The sequence below is a fragment of the Mustela nivalis genome, assembly GCF_964662115.1.
Source record: "Mustela nivalis genome assembly, chromosome: 8".
In the NCBI taxonomy this organism is placed as follows: Eukaryota; Metazoa; Chordata; class Mammalia; order Carnivora; family Mustelidae; genus Mustela; species Mustela nivalis.
In genome coordinates this window covers 72,185,913-72,212,067 of record NC_139027.1, presented here as the reverse complement: position 1 = coordinate 72,212,067, position 26,155 = coordinate 72,185,913, and the positions used below count along the sequence as shown (strand labels likewise).

Sequence of the window (26,155 nt, the reverse complement as noted above, 5' to 3'; positions counted from 1 at the left end):
GATAAAAGACAAACTGGGGGAAATATCTGCAGCTCAGATCCCAACCAGAGGCTTAATTTCTCTAATAGATAAAGAGTTTCTGCAAACCAGTAAAATAAAGATCAAAAGATCCAGCAGAAAACTAGTCAAAGGAAACAAACGGGCTTCACACACACAAATACAAATGACTCTCAAACATATTCAGGTATGCTCATCTTCCTCTCATGGTAAAAGAATTATAAATTATAACAGCAATGAGATACTTTTTTGACCTATCCTATTGGCAAAGTTAAAAAGTTTGACAGTACAGTTTGCTGGCTAGAGTTTGTGAACAAATGGTACACATGCTCGTAGGAGTATAAATAAATAGAACTTCTGTGAAGGGCAATTTGGCAATATCTACCCAAATCACAAAATCTCTTACCATTTGGCCCAATAATTCCACTTCTAAGAATGTATCCAGATATAATCACCTATGTGGGAAATGACATGTACACATGGTACTTGTTGCTACACTGTTCACATTTGCGAGGAATCAGAAACAACCCGCGTGTCCATCAGCAGTATACCATTAAATGAATTATGATATACTCCCACAACGGAATACTATGTGGTCAGTAATAAGAATGAGAAAACTTTATATACTGGTATGGTTACACCCTCAAAGAAACATTGTTAAATGGAAAAAAAAAAAGTACAAAACAGTGTGCATGGTATGCTACCATGTGAATGAAAAGGGGAAAATACATATGTCATTTTTGCTTAATATGCATAAAGCAAATATTTCTTCGAAAGATATACAAGAAAAATTGCAGAGTCCTAGACTGTAATCCCTTCCCCAGACCTACTAAGGCATAATGTGTGCAGGCACTGGGTTCTGAAGCTTACTGATATTTGATAAGCACTAACCTTATGGAGGAAAAAATTTGAGAAGTACTTGGAGATTTGCTGCCCTAGTTCCAACATGTATAATTTTGCCATTTCTCAAATCTAGTCTACCCTGTCCCAGCTCTAATAACTAGCTCCCTACCCCTATAACTTCACCTCTGACTCAGTAAACTATGTAGTTCCATTGTGTCCAACCTCTCCTTTCTGGTGTGTTAGGGGCCTCAGCCCCTGAATTGGGTCAGGGTATCTGGAACCACGATGGACCTAAACATGCACAGTTCTGGCAACATTTCCTTCCTTGCACTTGATTTGGGCATTGGAAATGAGAGAAAAACTCAGTGGTCAGTTCAAGGAGTGAGCAGGGAGCAAAACCAGAGCCCAAGATTTGAGTTGACAGCAGAGGACAGAGATGATACAGGAACCCACTGAGAGAAGGAAGATGTCCCCTAAGGTGAGGGACTGAAGAAGCTTTTGAAAGGGAGCCAATAATTGAGACTTTGGTTGGGAAACAGTCGGGAACAAGACTATGTGTTCTTCCAGAACCAAAGCTCTGCCTTCTCTTTCAAAGCTACCTCCGCCATCACCAACACACACCCCTGAGCTGAGTCATGGGGCTGGGCTTCTGCTAACCAGCTCCAGACTCTTCTGAGCTGCCTGGTTACTTGTCTAGATTTCTGAATGCCTCCTGTTCCCACCAATCATGAAATACCTCCAACCTCTCAGGACACACTTTCTAGACTGAACTTGCTCCTAGCATCTACCGCTGCATCTGTTCTCCACTGACACTTCCCCTCCACTGGTTGGATCTCATTCCCGCATCCCAGCTCTCCAGGCCTGCACTATTACCCCAAAGGGAATCAAGTCCCATAGGGCATCATAACCTGGTTGCTGGTTGAAAGTCATGTCACAGGTTAGATGGGAGCTCTGCCTGAAACTACTTGGTCTGTTAACACAACTACCTGCGACCACATGAAAAGTATATAATCATATTGATGCAGGTTTAATTCAGAGTGATGCATAGCAATAGAGTAAATGTTTGGCTGGTCTTAAGCTGGTGCAAGTATAGGACCTTAGTTATCAGATGTCAGAAAAATAGGAGAAGTAGGTTAATGGATAACAGTTGGCAGAGGTTAGAACCGATCAAGGATATGTCAGGTCAAACAAGCAAGAGTCTTGTGACACAAGTTTGATTCTGAAGCAACATCTGCCCCCCACCCCTCTTTGCCAAGGCAGGTTTGGTATGGGAGTGAGCCCAAAGCTTCTTGCTTGGGTAAGCAATCACGGGTGGCTATGGAGGGGGCAAGAGAGTGGCAGAAGGCTCTAAACTTCATAATAGGTGTATATGCAGCTTGGTGGACAGATCCCTGGACTAAGGTCCCAGTAGATCTAAGTACTGCTCCTAACTCCTCTCTATGCCCCTCATTTCAGTGACCTCCACCTCAGTCTTGTCCAATGGAGCCACCTTGCTTTCAATTCAGTATCCCTAGACCAGGAACCTGGATTACATCCATCCACTACCTGACTCTGATAATCAAGAGCAGACGTTTAGCTCCTTTAGGTCGGTTTCATGTAAAGAACATTTCAAATATGCCATCACTGTTAGCAATCCTGGAAACACTTTGATGTCTGAGAGTGAACAGCCTGTGTCCTTATCAGCTGAGGCCACTGTCTGTGAAGCGTTCAATTTCAAAAACAAAACAAAACAAGACAATAAAAATAAAAAAATCTTGACACAAGTTGGGCCTACAGAAACTTCTAGCTAAAAAGAGGAAACAGTTCTTTATATTTGAAATTTCCTGGTCATATTAGTATAAAGAGAGGATTTTAGCCAAGTGGGACTTTGTTTTTAATGAAGTATAAATTTACTTTAGAAGAGAAAGGAACATCATGAAGCCCTTTGAGGGCTTTAGTTTTCTCCAACCTTGAAGGCTGTCTGTCTTCCTACATTCAATCTGTGAACTGAGAACTGTGTGCCACTCTTTCCAGGGAAGTGGCCTCTGCCAGAGTTGACCCCAAAATGTCAGCAGTGCAAGTAAGTGCTAGCAAAATAACTGTCTTCTGCGTTAAATAAAATTCCACTTGCTCTTTTCTCTCCTTTTTCTGTGGAGCAAGTCAGCAGTTACCATTAAAAAAAAATTCTGAATTTCCTAAACATTTGACACATTTAAAAATTTATTTACTTATTTATCTGTCAGAGAGAGAGAGAGAGAGAGAGCACAAGCACGCAAGTAGGCAGAGGCAGAGAGAGAAGCAGGCTCCCCCTGAGCGGAGGGCCTGATGCAGGACTCGATCCCAGGACACTTGGATCATGACCTGAGCCGAAGGCAGTGGCTTAACCGACTGAGCCACCCAGGCATCCCACATTTGACACATTTAGAAGTCTCCCCAAGACTCAAGTACTGCTGAAATGTTAAGGGTTTTCTATTGAAGTGTCTTAACCTGTCTCCCTAATATCCAGCATTGTGGAGTGTTTTCTATCAAAAATTACTCATTATTTCTATTACTCTACTATTTCTCAGTGTTTTCTATCAAAAGTTACTCATTATTTCACTAACCGCCTCAAACATTTTAAAGAGTATCTCATGTTCTACAGGGTGAAGCTGAGTTCCTCACCCTGGCATTCAAAGTCTTCCTTCCAGGCTAGTACCCTAAAGGAACTCTTGATCCAAGTCAGAAAGATCCTCTCACTGCCTCTATTAAACACCTTACATTCTCCTGATACTTTATGTCCACTCTGGCCATTTCTTCTTCCTTTCCACTATCCAATGTTTACATTTTAAAAAATACCTAGGGCTAGTCCTTCCCTCTTCATACTGGAAGTGCACTTAGCTCAGTGAGCTCTCTCTCCATGTTACATTTGCAGAACCTGCTGACTCTCTGTTCCCCTCATTTGGTATGTTGTTTTATGACAGGCCTTGTTTTTTTAACTTGTTTTTCCATTCCACTCATGTACATATTGACCTTTTCACTTTGGATGTTTGACTCTGAGGGCAAGGATCATATCTATCATTAGATTAGCACACAGCGGACTCACAATAAATATTTACTAATTTTAACTGACTGACAGTTAAAAGATGACAAGCCTTGCTTTCATCTTCCTCCATAACCTTCCCTAACTTGCTTTTTATCATGAATCATTCCAGTTCCAAAAGGTCAACCTTTTCTTTTGGTTAGAACTTGTCTGGAATTGCAGGTTTAGCCCCTAGAAAGGTATTCTCCAGGAGAGACAGCAAAGCTTGGAAGAGTAGTAAGATGGTTCTCTCCATCACTTTCACCTTTATTTTCAAGGTGAAAGGAGCCCTCTTCCATTAGCCTGCTGCTGCCTCTTAAATACTCTGACTCAACATGAATAAACAAAAAAAATCTTCTCCTGGGTCACCTTACACAAAATGGACAGGCTTTATTAATTACTAATGGAGACCAAAAGGAACACAGAAACAAAATTTTAAAGACATACATGTGTATAGATAAGTATTTAAAAGACATATATAGCATATTATGCATATATATTTACATATAGTCTAAATTTTGATCATTCTAACATTAGCTCAATCCCAAGGTGCTCAAGACCAGTCCTATTCCACAAGGCAGAGATAGTAATTGTGCCTGGCAAGCATGTCTTTCAAAGAGATGCAGGGGCCCTAGATGGGAGATCTGAGTAGTAGGGTTGGACTTAAAGTCTCTTTCTCTTTTTTCCTCTCCCTACCAACCCTGCTCTGTATCTGTCAGTCTTGCTTGTGAAATAATAATCAATAGCATTTGCTGAGTGTTTTCTATTTGCTAACTACTTTAACTAGATTATCTCATTCAGTTCTCATATTACCTTTATGAGGTAGGTATTATTATTATCCTGGGGAAAGAGAGGATATAGGACATATAATCAATGAGTGAGTGATGGGCTGTATAATGTCACTCTTGAGCTTTAGACGTTTGAGGAATAGGAAACAACAACCCAAGTACTTATGCCTAAAATTTTTTTGCTATCTTTACCTGGGGATAGAGTGTAGACACTACTGATGGACTATCTTCAAGAGCACAGCTTCACCCTTTCATTCCCAAACAATAATTACATCTTAATATAGTGCACCAATTGTTGTGTTCAAGATAGTAACACAAGGGTCCATTCTTTATGGTTCAGCACAAGAGCCTCAATATTTTTCTTGACATGGTAAATGATGCTTCCTCCCTCTCTACAACTATTTCACTCCACTGTCCTTAACTCAAGACAGAAGATCACAAAGCTCTTTGTCTTCATCCTGAAGTGCCTGCAATAGCCATAAGATTGTTCAAATGGATCACATATGTGACCGTGGTAAAATCCTTTTTTCTCTCTGGGCCTCTGTTTCCTCATCTGTAGGTCAGTGGGTCAGATCAGATCATCTCTAAGGTCCCTTGCAACTCAAACATTCTCTGCTACTGAAAGAGAAACATTAAGGCTGGAAAGGTAGACTGGAGTCTCATTGTGGAAGACTTTGTTGGATTATGGGTCCACTTAATCTCATAGACAATAGGGAGCCACTGAAGGATGGGAACAGGGAAATGATGTGATTGGAACAGATTGACTATGAGGAATAGGGAGTAAAGGAGAATTAATGAGGCTTGAACAGGAGAGATGAGAAATATCATGGGAAGGCAAGAGCTTTCTAGGCTTGGCAATCAATTGGATACAGGGAACAAAGGAGGACTGGGGAGCCAAAGTTGCTGGTGATTGGGATATTACTACACAGAAATAGAGAGGTAGAGAGGATGCTGCTTTAGAGGATAACATAACGAATTCTATTTTGGACAAACTCCATAACTCAACAATTTCACTCCTAGGCAGTAAACCCAAGAAACTCTTGGACTTATATGACAAAATACATGTGGGAGAATGTTTATTAAAATATTCTTCATAGGGGCGCCTGGGTGGCTCAGTGGGTTAAGCCTCTGCCTTCAGCTCAGGTCATGATCCCAGGGTCCTGAGATGAAGCCCCGCACTGGGCTCTCTGCTCAGCAGGGAGCCTGCTTCCCTCTCCCCACCGCCTGCCTCTCTGCCTACTAGTGATCTCTCTCTGTCAAATAAATAAATAAAATCTTTAAAAAAATGCTTTAAAAAAAAGAAATATTCTTCATAAAACAATAACCTAGAAATAATTAAAATGCCTATAAACAGGAAAGTAGATAAATAAATTGTGATATATTCATGCCACGAAGTATTATATGGTAGCCAAAACATATGAACACACTATGATATAGATAAAAAACAGCAATATAATATAAATTAAAAAGTATTATATTCAGGGTGGTATTGTATTAATAAAGTAAAAAACAATCAACATAAAGAATAAATGTAATTATATGTGTGTATATATAATACATATAATCACATATATAATCCTTATAAGGAACACGTTTGGTGTATGTTTTGTTTTTGTTTTTGTTTTTTAACTGAAGTCTAGTCGACAGACAATATGATTGTTTTAGGTGTACAACACAGTGATTCAATGTTTATATATATTACAAAGTGATCACCAAGGTAAGTCTAGCTACCATCTGTCACCACACAAAGTTGTTACAATATTATTAACTATACTCCCAGTGCTGTACATTTCATCTGCATGTCTTATTTTATGATGGGACATTTTTCCCCCCTTTTTATTAAGATTTTATTTATTTATTTGACAGAGAGAGACACAGCAAGAGAGGGAACACAAACAAGGGGAGTGGGAGAGGGAGAAGCAGGTCTCCTGCTGAGCCGGCAGCACAATGTGGGGGCTCAATCCCAGGATCCTGATCATGACCTGAGCCTAAGGAAGACACTTAACGACTGAGCCACCCAGGTGCCCCAAATTTGCCCCTTTTAATCCCTTTTCCCTATCCCACCCATCCTCCCCTCTGGCAACCTCCGTAGCTAAGAGTCTGTTTCATTTTGCTTTGTTTGCCCATTTGTTTTGGTTTTTAGATCACACAATGTAAATGAAATCACAGAGTATCTGTCTTTCTCTGCCCAACTTACTTCATTTAGCCTAATACCCTCTAGGTCCATTCATGTTGTTGTAAATGGCAAGATTTTGTTCTTCCTTATGGCTGAGTAATACTCCATTGTGTGTGTGTGTGTGTGTGTGTGTGTGTGTGTGTGTGTACCAAATCTTCTTTACCCATTCATCTATGGATAAACACTTAGGTTGCTTCTACATGTTGACTATTATGAATAATGTTACATTGAACATGCAGGATCATATGTCTTTTCAAATTAATGTTTTTGTTTTCTTCATATAAATACCCAGAAGTGGAATTACCCAGAAGTGTAACTGCTGGATTGTACAGTAGTTCTACTTTTTATTTTTCTAGGAAACCTATACTATTTATGCAGTGGCTGCACCTGTTTGCATTCCCACCAGCAGTGCACAAGGATTCTCTTTTCTCTGCAACCTTGCCAACACATGTTATTTCTTGCCTTTTTGATACTAGCCCTTCTGACAGGTGTGAGATTATGTCTCAATGTGGTTTGGATTTGCAGTTTCCTGATGATTAGGGAAAAGATGTTGAGCATCTTTTCATGTGTCTGTTGGCCGTCTGTATGTCTTTTTGGTGAAATGTCTGTTCAGTTCCACTGCCCATTTTTAATAGGATTATGCGGTTTTTAAAATATTGATCTGTGTGAATTCTTAACATATTCTGTATATTAGCCCCTTATCAGTGATATCATTTGCAAACATTTCCTCCCATTCAGTAGGTTGCCTTTTTTTTTATTGATGGTTTTAAGTAATACATATTGATACAGTAACACAATTTAAAAGAAATCAAAGGAATGATAAACACAGGATTCAAGATGATGCTTACTTTGGATGCAGAAGGCATTGGGATGCAATGAGGAAAACATAAAGTTAGATACAGATTATTGTCAAGAAGCTAGTTTTCATGTTGGATTTTCAGGGGTTTATTATGTTTAAAAATAACTAATTAAGGGCACCTGGGTGGCTTAGTTGTTTAAGTATCTGACTCTTTTTTTTTTAATATTTTATTTATTTATTTGACAGAGAGAGAGATCACAAGCAGGCAGAGAGGCAGGCAGAGAGAGAGGAAGCAGGCTCCCTACTGAGCAGAGAGCCCGATGCAGGGCTCGATCCCAGGACTCTGAGATCATGACCTGAGCCGAAGGCAGAGGCTTAACCCACTGAGCCACCCAGGTGCCCCTAAGTATCTGACTCTTGATTTCAGCTCAGGTCCTGGTCTCAGGTCTGTGAGATAGAACTCTACATCAGGCTTCTCTCCCTCTCCCTCTGCCTTTCCTCCCCCCACTCATGCTATCTCTCTCTCAAATAAATACATCTTAAAAAAAAAACCCATAAAAATAACTAATCAAATAAACAAATACATAAATTATCATAAGAACAAAATGTATTAAACATAACTGATTGCTCTAAAAATATATCTCAAAGAATATTACTGGGGTTTAAAAAATAAATTAGAAGATAAAAGCAGATTGGTAGAGAAAGAAGTAAAAAGAAAATAGAAACATATCTCAAGTGAATGCTACATTACAAACAATGAAAACTAGGGATAAAGTATGATTAAAGCATGTCAAGACATGAGGAATAGGTAGTAAGAAAGAATAAAAGAACAAAAATATAAAAATCATATAGAAGAAGATTCAACTCTTGGAAAATAGAGATGTGATAGAAATTATATTTAAAGATATATGGAAGACATGTTTCCTAAATAAAGATTTAATCTGCAAATCAAAAAGATACATCAATATTTGCAAAAAAAAAAGTTATAGAAAGATGAACCCAAGATACACCTGCAGACACAAATGTTCAAGTATCAAGATCAATTATATGAGCATCCAAATAGAAAAGGCAGGTTACTTAAAAAGAAGAAAGAATTAGGTTGAATTCAGAAATCTCTGCAGTGATATCCAAATGCTTGAAGATAGTGGTATATGACTACACAGTTATGAGAACATGAAAGTGTGACCCCAAACTCCACTTCCAGGTGTGGCAGGTGCTGTTTATTTCTCTACATTTACTTTATTCCTTTTTAACACGAAGAGCCCAAATTCTGAGCCAATTACAATCAGCTAAAAGACTACATATTCCACAGCCATGTAGCTGATGTTTCTCTAATGAAATATAAGTAGAAACATTGTGTGCCACTTCAAAGAAGTCTCCTTAAGGGTGGGGGGCTCCATCCTTCTTGATTTATTCCTTCACCTTACTGCCTGAAATATGGATATGATGGCTGACACTTAAGTAGCCTTTTGGACCATGAGGACAAGGATCATTTTTTTTTTTTTAAGATTTTATTTATTTATTTGACAGAGAGAGATCACAGGTAGGTAGAGAGACTAGCAGAGAGAGAGAGAGAGCGGGAAGCAGGCTCCCTGCTAAGCAGAGAGCCCGATGTGGGACTTGATCCCAGGACCCTGAGATCATGACCTGAGCCGCAGGCAGCGGCTTAACCCACTGAGCCACCCAGGCGCCCGACAAGGATCATTTTTTAAGAAATTATAGAAGAGTGATGAATTCATGTAGACATCATGCCTGCTCTAGACTTCTATTATGTGAAAAAGCAATAAACTTCTGTGTTAAAATCTTTCATGTGTATGTGTGTTGGGGGAAAGATTCTTTATAGTTAGCCAAACATAATGCTAAATGATTATGCCAGGCAGCTGTTCTTTAGATATAAAGAAAAGGGACAGGACTTCTCAACCTTGGGAAGAAAATTAGATGACGAAACTCAGTCAACAAAAATTAAATCAAAATAATAAACGAATATGGAATATGGAAGCCATTGTAAAAGAATTAATGATGAAATTTTAATATACTTAAATATAAAACTAAGATTAAATAACTGTGGGAACTATGAATACCAGACAGAAAGTAAATGACAACACAAAAATCAAAAGTATGGTTTTCTCCTCTTGCATCAGCTGGGGTGCATAGATACAGTCTAAAAAACCTTTTATGTAACGATTCTGACATTCTAGAGTTTTTCATAAATTTTTGAAAAGAATTAGTGGGGGCGCCTGGGTAGCTCAGTTGCTTAAGCATCTGACTCTTGATTTTGGTTCAGGTCATGATCTCAGGGTCATAAGATCAAGCCCTGCATAGGGCTTCGTGCTCATTGGGGAGTCTGCTTGGGTTTCTTTCTTCCTCTCCCTCAGGCTCTCCCCACAATTCCCCTCTCCTGCCCCCATGATCTCTCACTCTCTTTCTCTCTCTCTCTCTCACAAATAAATAAATAAATTGTAAACAAAATTAGGAACTAATAATAACTTTCATAGTGAAGAAACACATTTAAAGTTTAGCAATTTGTACAGTTTCACTTCAATTTCCTTTACCTTCACTACATGAAAGTATAAAGTTATTTTTTGTTTTAAAATAGCATGGGGGGGGGGGACGCCTGGGTGGCTCAGTTGGTTAAGCGGCTGCCTTCGGCTCAGGTCATGATCCCATCGTCCTGGGATCGAGTCCCACATCAGGCTCCTTGCTTAGCAGGGAGCCTGCTTCTCCCTCTGCCTGCCATTCTGTCTGCCCCTCTCTCCCCCTCTCTCTCTCTGATAAATAAATAAAATCTTTAAAAAAAAACCTGGTGATTCACAGACCTGTACCCCTGGGGATAAAAATATATGTTTATAAAAAATAAAAATTAAAAAAAAAAATAGCATGTGGGCGCCTGGGTGGCTCAGTTGGTTAAGTGACTGCCTTCAGCTCAGGTCATGATCCTGGAGTCCTGGGATCGAGTCCCCCATCAGTCTCCCTGCTCAGGAGTCTGTTTCTCCCGCTGACCTCTCTCCTCTCATGCTCTCTCTCTCTCTCAAATAAATAAATGAAATCATTTAAAAAATTAAAAAAAAATAAAATAGCATGTAGAGTATAATTTCCATTTTTGTCTACTGATCTCCTCACTCAGCTTATATTTATCTACCTACCTACTATTCTTTTTGTCTATATCTCAGTTGCATATTGAATGTCTTAAAAGATCTTCAACAAATGTCATTTATGATAGGTTTAAATGGTAGAATTTATTTTTATGTATTTTAATAAGCATCATGTATTAATCTGAATCTAAATCTAAATCTAAAACTTATTAACCCTGTAAAAACCAGCTTTTTTTTTTTTTACAAAGGAATTGTTCCACTTTTTCCTGGAAACAATTTTATAACTATGCAAAAATGAAAAAGAATACTTGCCCCTATACCCAGGCACTAATAGAACTTCTATTTCAAGTTTTTAATTTTATTATAAGTAGTAACGGAGGTAGTTAACGTTTGTGACTTTGAAATGAAAAGTCAACATCCACGGCTTTTGTCATATATATTCCTGAAGGCAAAACTTTACAATTGTTCTAATTTTATTGTCAAAGGGAATTTTTAACCCCACCAGATAATGTATTTAAAAATAAAGTAGGCAGGGAATGTTTTATCCTCATTTCATAGATGGGCAGACAGCAACCAAGGTAACAGACCTAAATAGTGGCAGAGTTGGGATTAGAACTAAAATGCTCTAATTTCCAGACCAGATGTTCCCAGAGAAAGACAGTTACTGTTATTTTCCCCTTGTTGAATACAACTGGTTTTCATGGCAATAAGATAACCAACAGATACCCAACAGAGCTATTGGTTCATAGAATTTTCAACTTGCAAGGGACCTTAGAGATGGTCTGATATGAGGAGTCTGCACAGAGCTTGGCAGCCTCCTCTCCAGGCCCAAACTGGATCCCAGCTGATGTGCCTCTGGACTCCCATTTCAGACCTCCCTGGTTTTTTTTCTTACCTGATTTACATATTAATGTTCCACATAAGATTCCATTTGGAGAAGAGGCGTAATTTCTACAAATAGGTTTAAAACCACTGATAGCCTAATCTTACAGAAATAGAGAGGTGATTTAATATAATCATTGCAAAGTGAGGAAGTTTCAAGAAGTACCAACCAATTCATAGGAGAATAAGCAATCTTGGACCAAGCTTATTTTGAGACTGTCTGATATCATTCCATTTAGGAGCAGCTGTTTTTCTGAATTCACATTTCTTTTTTTTCTAAACCACTAGAAAACTAACCCAAGTGTACAGATTGTAAAAATTTCACGTGGTCAAGAAATTGCATGAACAAGAATTGGAGGGGAAAAAAAAGGGGAAATGTCCTGCTTTATAGAGTTTTGTGTTCTAACTGAAAATTGTCTAACCAAAAGCACGCCGTCTACAGTTAAAAATGTGGATCCATTTTAAAGGTAATAGAAATGTTCTTTATTAGATATAAATATCACTATGCTTCTGAGGTTGATGAAGTCAATTAAATGGAAGATGGAGATAATTTAATACTTACGTTTATCAAGTGCTTTATAGATTGTAATCGGTAAAATAGTATTTGGTCCACTAGGAAGAGTACAGGCCCAACCTCAGATCCATTTCATCACTTAGTAGCCGTGAAACTCCAGGCAAGCCCACTTAGCTTAATTGATGCTCAGTTTTGTCATCTGTGAAATGGGACTTCTGTGAGAATGAAGTGTAATGACACATATTAAGTACTTAACTCTTCCTTGAGTAATTTTAATTTCCTTTCCTCTGTTTTCCTGGCAAGTTGAGTATAATGATACTTCTAATAAGTAGGCCATATTTTAAATATACAGGAGTACAAACTATACTGTATGACAAACTATTCTTAATAAAGAATAATTTGGAATCTGTATCACAACCAGTAGTCAGTATTTTGCAAAGAAAAGAAGACTTCAATTCTTATCTCCATTCTGCCCCTTTTAGGTTGAACCATATGAAATAACTATTTTTATAGGTCACAAATGTTTGAACAGATTTGTGGTGCTGGACAAACAATGGTCTCCGAGATTCCACTTCCTCATTAGATGAACTTAGATAACTACATGTATTCACTGATCAAACATTTATCATACACATAGTGTGTGGCAGGCATTGTTTTATGTTTTATGATGATATAGTGAAGAACACAACAATGTCCCTTTCTTTGTGGTGCTCTATTCAATAAGGGAGACATGTAATAAATAAGCAAATAAGCTCATAAACAATGTAATTTTTTCAGGAAATGATAAAATATTCAATAACTAGGTGATCTCTAAGGTTTGCTTCCACTTGAAAATGATAAAATATGAGGTCATTCTTGTAATAAATTATTTTCTTTTCTTACTGAATTAATTTAATACAAGATATATCTGAAGATAAATTTGTACTTCTTAAAAATAGAAAGAAGTACAATCACTGTAAAAAATATGTAAGACAATCTTTAGAAAATGTCAAATAAAAGGTTTTAGGGGATTATCTTAGGAAATGGGTTTGGCCACATGTAACAGTCAGAACTATCAAATAGTAGTGGCTTAAAAAATAAGGGGTTTATTTTTCTCATGGATCAGGAAGTCCAGATGCTCTAAAGTTAGTCTGACACTACAGTGCTTTCAGGTCAGGCTGCTTAGTCATCTCCACCATAGCTTTCTTCCCCATACTGGTTTCATGGTTACAAGATGACGGATAGAAACTTCTCCCACAACACTGTACCATGTTGCAGGCAAAAAAAGGATACAGGTCACAGGGTAAAATGTAACTGCCAGTTTTCTTTGCCTCCTTTTAAATTTTCCCAGAAGCTTCACCTAGCAATTCTCACTTACAACTCATTGGCAGGGACTGGACTACCCTTAAATTTTTCAGCTGGGCACACAGCTACCCTAGACAAAATCAGTATTATGTTAATCAGAGCAGAGTTTGGAGGAATATTGGGTAGAGTACTAGGTGTCTCTATTAGAAAGATATATCAAACCTCATTAAGAAATATGATTCTTAACATCTGTGAAACAAACATTTACTAGGGAAAATCATTACCAAAGGAAATTTTTGAACAAATCTTCTTATATAGCAAATATTATTTGGCATACAAATGATCTCCAATTCCCTTCTTCAAACTCTACCTCTCAGAAATCTGTTTGGTTAAGTCCTACTTTTATTATTTACTGAAGTTAAGTCCATCAGTAATATCAACTCCAGTGCTTGGTTTGAATAAATGTGCAAGCACTCCATGTATCTGAAGTAATTTCCTATTTTCTTCTTTCCACACAAGATTTAGGAAGACTTATAAACAAACAAAACCAATGATGAAATTAATAGCTAAGGGGTCATGTTTGAAGAGAAGATAAGAAAACATAATCTACAGGTATACAAAGATGCAGAAGTCTCTGGGTTTATCAGAGGGTTCCACAATTGTGGGTGTCCCGTACCATCTGAATTCTGACAATCTAAATATATATATGAAATCTGTGAAAAATGTTTATAAAAATTCATTATCCAAATAAAAAACCAGCTATGATGAATACCCAAGAATACATCAAGTAAAATGTTGTGGGTTGGGGTGCCTGGGTGGCTTAGTGGGTTAAGTCTTTGCCTTTGGCTCAGGTCATGATCTCAGAGTCCTGGGATTGAGCCCCACATTGGGCTCTCTGTTCAGGGGGGAGCCCGCTTTCCCTTCTCTCTCAGCCTATCTCTCTGCCTACTTGTGAATTCTCTCTGTCAAATAAATAAAATCTTTAAAACAAACAAACAAACAAACTGTCAGCCAATTAAAAAAAAAATGTTGTGGGTAAATGATGAGTGGTTCCTTTGGGCATCCCTCACCCCAGTTTTCAGAGAAGCTCTTGAACAGAAAGTGAGAGGTACAGATACACAGGCCCAGTGCATGGTGCCATAAAGTCACACCTACATGAAACTATGGAAGCCACAGAAATGGTCTCCATGGCAGGGGCTGGAGGAGGATGTAAAGATGTGAAGTGCTCAAGAAGCCATCAGTTTAACCTCCTGTCCTTCTGAACCAGACTTTCTTGGGTCTGAAGGCTGGGAATATACCTTGTTAACAGGTTCCCAGATAATTCTTATAGACACTGAAGTTTCAAGGACCATAGCTCTAGGTTGTTGTTTCTCAAATGCTAATCCACAGACCTGCTACAATACAGTCCCTTTTGGAGGTTTAAAAAATAAGGCAGAGAATTCAAAATCATGTGTTCTAGTAAAAAACAAAACAAAACAAAACTTAGAGTATAGGATTTGGTATAGGCACTTAGGGATGAGTCAAAGTATTTTAAAAATGAGCTGGGTGGATCTCTCAACTTGCTTCTAACTAATTGAATACAGCAAAGATGATGGGATGTCACATCCAAGATCAGGTTACAGAAAGTCTGTGGCTTCTGTCTTACTTGCTCACTCTTGTTCTCCCTTGTTGCTTGCTCTGAGGGAAGCCTGTTACTATGTTGTGAGCTGCTTGTGGCAAGGAGCAAGAGCAGAGGGAGGCCTCTGGCCAACATCCAGTGAGGAACTGAGGCCCTCAGGCCAACAACCCCACAAGGAACTGAATCCTGTGAGTGAACATGGAAGTCACCAGCCCTGCTGACACCTTGAGTGGGACCTTGTAAGAGACCCTGAAACCAAGGAACTCAGCTAAGCTGCACCCAGATTCCTGATTTACAGAAACTATAAGATAATAAATATTTGTTGTTTGAAGCCTCTAATGTGGGGAATAATTTGTTACCCAGCAAAAAGATAATTAATACAGGAACACTTCTTGCAAAAGTCTTTACCAGTTTTTTAACTTTTAATATTTTAGTATATAAAAGGATAATGTCTTATCATATGGGATTTTCTTTCATATACATGAAATGTCTTATTCCTTGATATTGTCAACAAATAAAAAACCTAGTTGTTGGGGAGGAAAATTTTTCTCTAGCCTTCAAAGATTCTTCTAGCTGGTCTAAGAATAAAATTGACATGAAAAAGATTAACAGGAGAAAAACTAACTTAATTTCATACCTGTGGGAACCCCACTTACCTAAGAGTTCAAAAACAGAATGGTAAAATGGGGTACACATGCCATAATGACCCCAGAAATAGGATAGGGGCCTGGGGCTTCAAAGCGGAGGAGGGCTATTCATAGGGCAATAAAAATAACCAATGTTTAGTAATTAGATGTTTGTCCTACCATACAGATGGGTCAATCAATAAAATTTAGTTCTGGTAATAACTCTGATTCTGGAAAAGACACCTAATTTAGATTCTTCTAGGTAGTTAAGGAAGGGACAAAATTTCTCTTGAGCCTGCAGTGTCTTAATTGCCTTTAGCTCAAAACTCCATCTGCCAAAATGGCACATTTTGGGGAAACCTGTTCTGATCTCCTCCACTGTGCAATACTGTTTGACAAGTTATGTTTCATTTTAGTCAGAAAGCAAATGTAAATCCCCAATGCAGAATAGGTGCTTAAATAGCAGAAGAAATGAACTGATAAGCTACAATAGATAACTGGAAGAGAATGATAGAAAAAGATTCCACTTGATCCAAAAGGCCACTGGTTCTCAACCCTTAGCACGAAGCAGAATCACTTAAAGGGATTGTTAAACCACAGAATGCTGGGGCCCATCTTCATCAACTTCATAGTTTCTTTTTTGGTAAGTCCAAGATGAAGACAGAGAATTTGCATTTCTAAGAGTTCCATGGACATTGATACTGCTGGTTCAGGGACAGACTTTGAAAACCCATGGAACAGGCAATGTGTCTATAGTTTGCTGTTGAGGGAGTGACGTGAGAAAAATGCTCCCAGATGACTCATAATGCATCAAAGGAACAGCAAGGCTGACAGGAAGAAACTTGAAGCCAGTGTGAAGCTCTTACCAAAATAATTAGGTGGTGGTTTTGAGGAGCAAGGAGCTTCACAGCCAAGGGAAATTAAAAAGGAAATACTGAAAGGGTTTGCTGACTTTATCAGCTCTCCCCCAAATATTGTAGTAAAATAGTCACTCTACCCACATAGGGAGAAAACCAAATTACTATCATTCTTAGTGAAAGAACCACACAGCCATGTTTCCTGGGCATGGCTGAGAGACTTGAAGTACCATCCAGCAGGACACCCAGGAGTCAGTGCTCTGAGCAATATTTACTGCCATAATTAACTCCTCTACCAATTCTATTTACCTGATAAAGTTGTCTTTGGGATTCCAGATGGCCCTGGCTTCCCCCAGAATCATCAGCTGGAGGTTCTGAAAGCCATTCAAAGCCTTCAGATTTGTGCCTGATCTGATTTACACCGTTTCACAACACTGGGTGTAACTCTCCTACCAGCATTCATTATCTCCATTTCCAAGTTGAAAATGATTCAAGCAGTGAAAAGAGCATGTGATTGTATTTATCCATGGGCTGTTTTTGAAATGCAATTATTTCCTTCATGTTCTAGAGGTAGTGGTGTTAATAGAATGCTTTCCAAAAGCATGGGGTTGCTGATTTCCAGGTTTCTGGCATCTGTTAGCAGATGTCACGAGCAACGGTGGTGGCATAATAAACAAAGAAGGCCTTCTTCTCATCTACAGCATGACACTCTCCTGAAAACATGGTTACCTTTGCATTTTCATTATAATTCCCTCTAAGTGGTTCAAGAGTTCAAGAGTATCAAGAATAATGTCTAAGAGGCCATTCCAAATGCTGGCTAATTTTTGCTAGTTTGGACATTGGCTACCTTCCAGCAATTTCTAATACTAAAACAGTGCCTCCAGGATTGGCAATATCAGAGCACTATCCAAAGATATTTGTGACTGATTTACGGAGAATGGGAAAAAAGCAAAGCATCTTGAGGGTTGTGAGGATGAAAACTGACCCCCTGAGGAGCTTCCAGTAGAGCAAGGGGAGAGACATTCGTCAACAAGCAAGCAGGCTGGTAACGATAACATGTCAGGGACAAAATCAAGCATCCCAAGTGGAAAATTACACATTTTAACTATTTTTTAAATGCAATGAACGTAATTAAGTTAATTTCTAGTATTATCAGTAGTTGTTTCCACAACAGAAATGAGTGGTAACTCCAGGAAAAACAGAAGAAATCATTTTCTGTCTCTCCTTTCCCTGGATTTATTTATTCAATTAATTTCTTGAGTAAACATTTTAACAAGCAAGTGCCCTGGTTTCCCTCAGTCTATCCTCTGCTCCACCTCCTTGGCAATGGGCCTGGTACTGAATGCCAAGGTGCACATTTGCTATGAGCAAAGCATGCACCTACCTCTAGCAATTACAATGGGTTTTGTTTTGACTTCACCTCTTTTTTTTTTAATTTAAAAACTTTATTTCCGTAGATTGAGCTATCTACATTTTTAAAAAATTTATACGTGTTTTGTGAGCTTAATCCTTAATTTTTAAAATTCATCAGCCCAAAATTCTGCCTGCCCAGCTGAGAAAGACTCCTAGTGCCCCTCCGGCTGGCACTGGGCCCTCAGCCTTTTGACTTCACCTCTTCATAAAACCTGTCTGTCTCTGAGGCATAAACCTCTGCCAAAAAGTGACTTTCAAGGTGAACAAAGCAAATGCTTTTTGGAAAAAAAAAAATGCAGTGCAATACTCTTTTAGATCACTATAACAGACAGTATTTACTGGTAGACTCTCCACACAATAAAGCAGGGTTCCCCTCTCATTCTGCAGCTGGACTCATGTTATTGTGTCTAATGGCCAGTTTCAGAGTAAACCTGCTCCAGATTTCTGCCTTCTATGAACAGCCTTCTTTGCAAGGTTTAAAGATTTACAAAATGGCCAGAAGCTTTCAAAAGCACGGATCTCCCTAGTTTTTAAAAAATTCTTAAACAGTCCATTTTCTCACATTCAATGGACATCCAACTCCCAGGAACCCAAACCCACATGCACACTCACTCCTATTAGGTTGTTTACATCTACTTTGAAGGTCTTTTCAGCTAACCTTTTTCCTGACCCACCCCACAATTTCCTCTAGTTTGTTATTTGACAGACCATCTAAATACTTTACCCAAGTCATTTGCTTCCTTCCTACTGAAAGCTTTTTACTGCTGCCACCAGCCCCTTTCTTCCTGAGTAAGGATCAAGGTTTTCTTCAATGTGGGCTCTGTGGCACATGGTCTCATTCCTTAGGATTTTAGCTGGTAAAATCCCAGTTTTTGAACTGCTTGTTGGGAGGCCGGGAGGGTAGGTAGGAATTATAAAATAGCCATAGAGATCTAACACAATTAATTGTGAGCACTTAGAATAACTTACATTTAAAGCTAATAAAACATTTCAAGGGAAGGACCTTGCAGAACTGTTACAATTAACAGCTAAGTGGCATTCATTTTAATTAGCATATCAATTGTTTCCGTGAAAAGAGTTCATTCTCTAAAATACTTTTCGTTAATTCCTTCTAAAAACTCCTCCTTGTAGTCAATTGTTTAATAAATCTTATGCTCATAGATAGCACAAACGAAAAGTCCAAGGAGCACAAATTCCGGATTAGTGGATACAAATCTAAGGGCTGAAGGTGTTACCCAACTGGGCCCTTGAGCTCTCCAAGCAAGCCCAGTGGCAGTTCTAGGCAAAACTCTACTAGAGCTTTTGCTCAGCACAAGGGAGACAGCAAAGACGAAAGAATTCTCAGACTGACTCCCGGAGCAGAGGTCAGGGAGGGTTTTTTAAAGATACTTAGGTGGGAGCTCCGTTTAAGCATGTAGAGGCAGGGGTTTACGAGCACACACACATTGAAAGTCCATGCTTCTTCATGTATTGTGTGTCTAATTAGCATGTTAAATTTCCACCCCTGGTTGTACTTTTTGGTATTATAATGAGGGGGGGAGTTGGCGAAAGGTCAGCACTGGGGCCCATCTTGGCACAGACTTGCTTGGTCCAGTCTTGGCCATCTCTGTAATAAGCATCTTTCTTTCAGTAAGCACACTCCCTCTGCATTCCTGCAACGTATGCTACTCAAGAGGTATCGAGTTGGAGCTTATTTTCTTTATGGAGGCAGCCCAAGAATGCTGGATTTAAGGGTCAGAATTGAGAGGACCGGAGCCCAGTCCCTGCTCTGTCTCTGAGGCATACTTTGATTTGGCCAAGGTCTGTATGTTCTCCCAAGGAGCACCAAAGGTTTTGCCCTTCTTTTTCCCCTAAAGCAAACGTAAAGTCATCCTATACCATACTATTCCCTTTTCAGGGCCCTGGAACATTATTCAGTATTTGCCTATTTTTCCAGCGTTAATGCAGCCTACTTTGTACTTGTAGAGGCTGATGGCAAGCTGCCCCAAGGTGGGCCCCTTTGGCATGAACACTACTTTCAGTTAAGAAGCAATAAAAACCTATCAGGTTTAGTTAAAGCTCTTTATCTCCTCCATCAAATGCCTGAAAGAATTGAGATAGAGGACCTGCTCCAGGGAGAGAGTTACCACCATAAATAACTACATTATGATACGAAGTAGGTGTGGTAGACAGGGAGGAACCTAGCAAAGCTATTTGATCCAACTCCTTTCCTGTCCTATTGTCTCTGGATGGTTCAGCAACCATTGATTGACCAAATATTTACTCTTTTTCACCTCCCTATAAATTGCATTCCTTCCTTCTGAAGTCCTAGATCCCTACTCGGTTTCCTCAGTTCAGGATGACATATATACTTTATTTTGCTAATTTTCTTTGGAATATCCACATCTGTGTGGATTCCCTGTACATATACTACCAAATTTTATTTTCTCCTATTGATCTGTCCCATGTCAATTTCATTTCTTAGTCCATCGGGAAGGACCTTGAAAGTAACAGTAATTCCTATTCCCCTGATAATACCTAAAATCCACTAAAATGTACTGGTTTCTCAACTCGACCTTGCTGAAGAGTTTCCCAATGTGAAAAGGGCAACAAAAAGGGTTTTTAATTTGCTAGATAAAAGGGACCAGGGAACATTACCATTTGTTCCTAGGCCAATTATCCTAGTGACCAGATATGAATTTGGAAGATGGTTGGATGGTCTGAGAGATAAACTGTGTTGATGTTATAGGACTTCTTCCCCTCTAAGTGCTGGTGATTCTTGGTCACACCATTTCAAAGAATGAAAGGATAGACCAGACAGAGTGATGGGCAGCAAAACAAGGTTTACTAAACCATAGCAAAGTGATAGTACAAAGTTCCCAAAGAGGGAGAGGAGCCCAGAGGGAGTTTTTAAGTCTAGGGGGTTTTATGGGCTTATGGGAGTGCTGTTTTAATCTGATTAGCCCCCCTGCACCTGTCATCCAATCAGGTTTTTTCACCTATCTATCATGTGGAAAAGGGTAGAGGGCTCCTTCAGGGTGATGTAAAATCCTTGTCAGGGTGGTTTCCTCTTAGAGTGGGGAGGCCCCTTGTCCCTGCCTGCCTTTCTTCTAGCTGTCCCTCATCATGGATAGACTAGAGTGCTATGTCTTAAATGTCCAAATTAACCACTGTCCACATATTCTGGGTTTAGTAATAATAGAACTATAAATTAATAAAGCCATCTTTCAGCTCAATAACAATAGAGTGAATGTGGTCCAGATGTCAGGAGATGTGGAAATAACCTTTTCCCATCACCAATTATAATCTGTATTACAGATCGAGTCAGTCAGTGGAATGGTTTTTATAAGCTAGTGGAAATTTCTGTCAAAATCAAGTAGGTATAGGCTCAGGTGTTTAAATCTCCGACTCTGGATTTTGGGTTGTGAGGTTGAACCCCACATTGGGCTCCACACTGGGTGGGCATGGGGCCGCTTCAGATTCTCTCTACCTGGGACCCCTGGGTGGTGCAGTTGGTTGGGCTTCTGACTCTTGGTAGGTTTCAGCTCAGATTGTGATCTCTGAGCCATGAGATTGAGCCCAGAGGTGGGCTCTGCACTGAGCAGAGTCTACTTATGATTCTCTCTCTCCATCTGCTCCTGTCCCTTCTCTCTCTCTCTAAAATGAATAAACCTTAACAACAACAACAGAAATCTTTCTCTCCCTGTGCCCCTCCCATCTTCCCAGGTTCTATCTCTGAAAGAAAAAAGAAAGAAAGAAAGAAAGAAAATCAAAGTGGGTGTGATATAGATTAATCCCATCATCTACTAGTCTATTAGTAAAGTCTTACGCTTTCTAATTTTGAAATGTCCATTTTGATGAATACTCTATTGAAATGCAAATATCTCTTGAAGGGGGTTATACCCATCTCTTATCAGAAGACATATTATAAATAGTTAATGTTTCAGCGATTGGTTACAAATGCAATATAGGCCAGGGAAAGCTGAGCCTGATAAGGGAGGAAGGAGGACACCAAAACAAATTTTATTACCTTTCCCAAACTGCTTCTTGAGGACTACCTGAATTCTGCCATCTCTGGATTGAGGCTGGTGATTTTCCTGAACACAAGGTCAAGCTTCACAATTTGGATGACAAACAGTGGCAACCTTACCACTTTCCAGCCTTTAATCCAAGGCATGTCCATCTTTCTTCCATTGGCAAATGAACCCATTGTTGCCTAACTTTGTAGAAGCGCTCAGCTGTCAAGCTGTGATTTTTCACCTGAGGTTCTCATCTACACAGAAAAGCACAACACATGACGCATTTGCATTTCTCTCCTCACAGGAATCAACAATATCAACACTATCCCTACAAAGCCAGAGGCTGGAGATTTGCATTTTGAAAATAATAAAGGATAAGGGAGGATCCATTTACAAATTTTTTGTTGGCAGTCTGAAATGTCGAGCCCTGCCACTAATTGATTTAACAGACAAAATGAACTCCAAACAGATGAACTGCTGGCACAAAGGAAGGAAATGATAAATACCAACTGTGGCCTCATGACTAGATGCAGAAAGTAGGACTACGGCGGGCATCCATATTTTCCTCCTAATACACACATAATTAGAGATAATAACCAGTACCCCTCTCCTGTACTATGTCCTATAAGGCATATGGTTAGTGGTTAATTTTATAATTTAGTTTTTAGGTTAAAGGATATCCAGGAGAGATGGCTCCGGAACTGGATGAATGAACATAACCCAGACAGTGGTCCACGGAAGGGGACTTTTTCATCTTCCCTTCAAAGAGATACTGAGTGTGTTTTCCTTTGCACAAAGAATCTTTCCATTCTGTTCAGTGAAAGCACGTTTTGATTGCTATTATTGTTCAGAAATTAAAGTCAGAGTAGAAGAGTATGTGTGGATGTTGAGCAGTCAAAGGGGAGCTTCGGGGAAGTTGCTTTTAGCATCTACTCCAAACTCCTTAGAGTGGGCTTTCCTGTATGGCAGAAGCGGGAAAGTTAAAAAGTACATTTCTGATTTCCTGACTCCTGAGTTAAGAGAGTTGATTTAATACACACATCTAACTTTGCTTCCTCTTGAAACCTGACCAAAAAACTACAATAATGGATTTATTTATTTATTTATTTATTTATTTATTTATTAAAGACCTAAGCCTTCTCGGTCTGGGAAAGCAAGAGGAAAGAACAATAATAATATTTTGGAAACTAGAGAGTGGCAGTGAAGAACAGAGGAAAAAATCAGTTTACACTGCAGGATTTTCAAAAGGTTCGAGAACTCATTGCATTAGTAAAACTACAGTTGAAGTGAGGGGACATCATGCCGAAATACAGAGGACTGGGTAAAATATGTTTAAGAAGCGGTTAGATCCTTAGAACTCCTTCCCCATTCCACACTGCTGGGTAACTGCCCACCTTTCTGCTAGCAAAGCCTAGGGGTTTACGTTTACACTCTATAGAGGTAAAAGAGTATCAGGACAGGAATGCTAGGCCCCACTGAGGACTGGGTCCTGTACCAGCAAATGATCCACCCACGTGTCCCAAAGGTAGAACTATATCTTGGTAATTCCTACCCACTTGCTCAGAGCTTCTATTGTTTTCAGTTTTTTTCTAAGAGGTATTTTTGAGGGTATAATTTATACACAGTATTGAAATGTACATACATACCTGTATAAGTCACACCCCTAACACCATATGGACAATTCCAATGCCCCAGGAAATTAGACCTTCATTTTATTTTATTTATTTTTAAAAATCATTTTTAAGGTTTTGTTTATTCATTTGAGAGAGAGAAAGAAAACTCAAGCAGGGGAGAGGAACAGGGAGAGTGAGAAGCAGACTCCCTACCGAGCAGGGAGCCCAATGTGAGCTCAATCCAGGGACTCCAGGAACATGACCTGAGCCAAAGGAAGGCACTTAACTGACTGAACCACCCAGATGCCCCATTAAAAAAAAATTTTTTAAAGTAAGCTCTACATCAAACATGGGGTTTGAACTTACAACCCTAAGATCAAGAGTTCTGTGTTCTACTAATGAACCAGCCAGGTGCCCCTTAGTCCCTATCTTAAAATTATGAATAGACAACTAATTACCATACATCTAAATAAAGATTCTAACATGGAAGATAAATACCAAAGCAAAGAAATAGAAAAAAAGCAACTTAGAAGAAAGTTCCCTCTTTGGAAAAATAAAACATACTTTAAAAGTACCATTATCAATATCCTTAGGGAAATAAAAAGAGTGTGCACAATGAATGGTATGAAAAAATTCAAAGAACAAAAACAAAAGAGCTCTCTAAAATTGAAAAGATGATGCAACGGCAATGAAAAAAATGCAAAAGAAATTTTGGAAGATGAAGTTGGGGAAATTTCCCAGAAAACAAAGCAAAAGACCACAAGAAGGAAAATAGGAGAGAAACATAAGTGGAACCCAAAGAGGAGATCCAACATCTAAATAACAGAGGAGAAAAAAGCAGCAATGAATAATTCAAGAGGATACTCAGGGTTTCCAGAAAGAATGCCTAAGAGAATGGGTGAAAATGAGACTCCTGCAAAGACAATCATCCTGAAATTTCACTGGGAACAAAGCAGAAATCCTTCCATCACTAGGAAGAACTTCAGATTTCTCAACAGCAAGTCAATGGGGCAAAGCCTTCAAAACTGAAGGAATATTATTCCTTATGCAGAATCCTATATCCAGTCACTATATCAAGCAAGTGGGAAGGGAGAATAAATACGTTTTCAGACACCCAAGATCTCAAAAAATTTACCCTCCATCGACCCTTTTCTAGAAAACTGTTGCAAAACATGCTCCATCACATGAAGGGAGGAAAGCAAGAAAAAATATATGGGCCACACAAAAAAGAAGTTTTAACCATGAGAGGGGTAGAGGGACTCTGTCCAGTTATGGAGAAGACAGACTCCAGAACTATTACTCTGCACAAAGCACAGAAGATCTTGTTAGAAAACCTGAGGCCATGGACTGTGGAGAGCTCGCATCCATAGCCATCCTTGCCTGCAGAATGACCACATGGGCACTGGGAAAACCCATGCATGGACACTAAAGAGGAAATGATGAGACAGTATAGAAGGCTTGTTTCTAACCCAATGCCACACTGAAGCCTGGGGTCTCTATGTTTTAGCAAAACTTCCCTGATCCCCATAGACCATATGCAGGGGGGAAAAAAATCAGCCCTAAGAAGAGAAATTCTGCATATTAATTTATATGTTCATATGTCGTGTATTGATATATATGGATATAAGTGTCTATGTGCTTATATATACATAGAACATTTCTGGATGAATCATGAAGGAAATCTGCTTTCCACTATCTACCTTTTTGTTCCTTTTTATTTACCTTTTTACCCTGTGTGTGTATTAGCTATTCAAAAAATGAACTAATGGATAAAAGAAAATATTTTTTCTTTAAAAAAATCACAAATGACACCAAGAACAACAAAATTACAAACAATATGCCCACTGACTGAGAAGTTCTACTTTTAGGAATTCATCCTATGGATACTCTTGTACACTTGGGAAATCACAAGGCCATTCACCACAGCATTATTTGTGATAGTAAAGGACTGGATACTGCCCAAACGTCCATGGAGAGGGAAATGGTAAGATGAATTATATACATTTATACTGTAGGATGCTTTGCAGTCATAAAACAAAGAAGAATATAAAAGCTCATTATGTGTTGATACACAGTAATAGTCCAGATATCCTATTAAATGAAAAAGACAATGTGTGGAAAAGATGGTGTAATTTGTTACAAAAATACAGGGGAAAAAAATGTCTCTGACCCTTGCAAAGCAAGTCAGACCACCCTGTTATGTGTTGTTATTATATTTTGCGGTTTTGCCTTTGTAATACTTATGACAATAACAATTCATGATTATCTGTGTTAGGGGCGCCTAGGTGGCTCAGTGGGTTAAGCTGCTGCCTTCGGCTCAGGTCATGATCTCAGGGTCCTGGGATCGAGCCCCGCATCGGGCTCTCTGCTCCGCAGGGAGCCTGCTTCCCTCTCTCTTTCTCTCTCTGCCTGCCTCTCTGCCTACTTGTGATCTCTGTCTGTCAAATAAATAAATAAAATCTTAAAAAAAAAATGATTATCTGTGTTAAAAAAAAAAAACCTCACACTTCTCATACTCCCTTGCAGCTGGCTCTGGGTGTGAAAGAGATCATACTAAATCAGTGTAATACGCAAGATTTGGAAAGCAGAAGGGGTCAGTACCACCTTCTTTAGTGCTT

The 26,155-nt window shown here is 39.0% G+C and overlaps 1 long non-coding RNA gene across 2 annotated transcripts in view; it reads right to left on the bottom strand.

Moving 5' to 3' along the window:
- Window positions 1-26,155, bottom strand: part of LOC309872583 — an 81,005-nt gene that overhangs the window by 5,445 nt on the left and 49,405 nt on the right. The window contains exon 4 of one of the 2 annotated variants that reach the window (XR_014315978.1): window positions 12,177-12,343. The exons of the other annotated variant lie outside the window; for it this stretch is intronic. This is a non-coding gene — a long non-coding RNA (uncharacterized lncRNA). The remainder of the gene's footprint in view (window positions 1-12,176; window positions 12,344-26,155) is intronic. 2 annotated transcript variants of the gene reach the window in all.